Source organism: Mya arenaria, chromosome 8 (assembly GCF_026914265.1).
Source record: "Mya arenaria isolate MELC-2E11 chromosome 8, ASM2691426v1".
Taxonomy (NCBI): domain Eukaryota; kingdom Metazoa; phylum Mollusca; class Bivalvia; order Myida; family Myidae; genus Mya; species Mya arenaria.
Genome location: NC_069129.1, coordinates 67200103 through 67202402, shown reverse-complemented (window position 1 = coordinate 67202402; position 2300 = coordinate 67200103). Strand labels below are relative to the sequence as shown.

Sequence of the window (2300 nt, the reverse complement as noted above, 5' to 3'; positions counted from 1 at the left end):
CATTCAGTTGGACAAGAACATAGTTACAAATTCGTTTTGTATGTCTTTCATAGTCCTTTGAGTAGAATGTCGTATCCTTTACAACTCTTAAAGGAAACGTAAGCTTTCCTGAATCATGTAGAACAAGTTCTTGAACTTGGGATTTTACATCTTGACTAACTTCCCTTGAAGCTGTGTCACCAATGATTTGACAGTTTGAAGCATTTTTGTTTCATTTACATACCTTTTGGTAGATGTCATTCTGTCCGTCTTCAACTCCTGATCAATAATCAAGCTAAGAGTCAATCGCAAGTCGTTTCTGTGCCGGAGATACCCACAGAATTTGTAAACAAACATCACCAGTACCATGTACACTATTCAAAATGTTTCCATTCATATTTTCGAAAGGAAAACACGACCATGACCACCAGGTCCCAATAACTTAACATATTGGAGCAAGTGACTGCAGGCATTGTGCAAATTCAAGGTGCAGATATTTTCACCATACAGTTTACCAAAGCTGTTATAGAATTCGCACAAAACCAATTCTGCTCTTTCCATTTGTTTTTCAGAATTGCAATCACCTAATAACAGGTAGATGCCTTCAACAAAAAGGACAAAATGATCAAAATATTTTTGTCCATATAGTTGATGAGAAATGGAACTGAATAAAACAGCAGCCAGTTCTCAATTCAGATGCCTTCATATGGTGAATATTATTTTCCAAAGCTCTCGGTAAACGTCCGATTGCGTCTGTGGGTTTCATCAGTTTAAGATGTTTGTCTACTTGTTTGATGCGTGTTGCTACTGAAAAGGGCTGCTTTGAATAGGTGGCTGAAAATAAGAGCTGCAGAAGTTTTTTTTTGTCACCCCAAGAAGAACCCCATGCATATAGTCTGCAAATATAAGTCCATCTATAATATAAAACCAATCTAGACCAAGGAGTGTTGATACGCCCTTTGTACCTTTAATGGGTCCTACAGTAGAGGCTATTCTGGCTTTTTTAATAAGGTCTGAAATATAGAAAAAAAAGCCTCATTCTTTGCAGGATTAATATAATGAATATCCAGTTTATTTACACATGTATTGATGTAAATTGTAGTTCATATTAAGAGTCTTATCTTTTTTCATATAAAATGGTGAAATGCTGTTTAGGATAAAACATGAATTACTATATTAAATACAATAAAAATAATACCAATATCATTCAACAAAATATTTGCGGAAAGGCTCTACATTGTGTTGTTCGTAGTAGAAAGTCTGTAGGTGGGTAAACACGAGCATGGCCTTTTCCTTGACTCATAACTTTCCCTGGATGCTCACATGTAAGACAACCAAAGTGTCCATGGTGTTGAGTCATTTCAGTGATGTAGGCTTTTGCCTATAGATCCATTGTACCTGCAAGTAACATCGCTCTCACTGATATTTCCTCTCCATCAATGTCAAGTGTAAAACCATCGGTTTTAATCTTCTCCATTTCAATAAAGGGTTGCAAATGTTTGAAAAACAGGTTTTCCCTTAGACAGCAACATTCCCCACAAGATCATATTCTTCTTTGAAGAGCGCATTTTTGGTGGCAATTCATTGCCAACAAGGTAGAAGGGCCATATGCTCACACCAGATGACTTGTATAAGGGAATTCCATCTGTATTGAACAAGAGTGTTATGTTGTTTTGTGATGACAGGAAATTGTCATCATCACAAGGCTCTTGTACAAAGCTCCTGTTGTGATGTCTGTTATTACATTGGCATCCTTACTTGATTTCCGGTAATCTTCAAGGCACTGCCCCATTCCATCTCGTTTGAGAATATCAAGTACTTGTTGACTCAGTGAAAGGAAAGAGAAGTAAGACTTGTTTTGCTGAAGTTCTTGTTGGTCAATATTACCTTTGTAGCGCAACCCACTGAATTCTGATTGAGAACAATTGTACTTTTCATGACCAACTTGTTCACAGGCCAGTGGCCCAGTTCATGCCACTGCTTTTAGACACACTGAACACTGCCAAATTGACTCTAAATGAATACCATAACATGGACCTGCACAATTATTCAAATTATGGGCAGGATCAAGTGTCAGTTTTGCAGTCAACACCTGGCAGCTGCAAATGTGCCTGCGCAGAGGAGCTCGCTGCATTGAAGCTGCAGTTCGAGCAGAGGGAACCACTTATAACAAAATTGCAGGCTGATGTTAGACAGCTTTTGAAAGTAGTAAAGGTATAAATTCAGAACACTTTGCAGTATTTTATCTTTTATAATCTTTGATGTCAACTATTGTTTTTATGGAATGCTATCAGAATCTCAAATGTTCACAATCAGCGTTC

At 37.4% G+C, this 2300-nt stretch overlaps 1 pseudogene; it reads right to left on the bottom strand.

Moving 5' to 3' along the window:
• Window positions 1-274: 274 nt before the first annotated feature.
• On the bottom strand, window positions 275-1372 carry LOC128244497 (uncharacterized; annotated as a pseudogene).
• Between the last annotated feature and the right edge of the window lie 928 nt (window positions 1373-2300).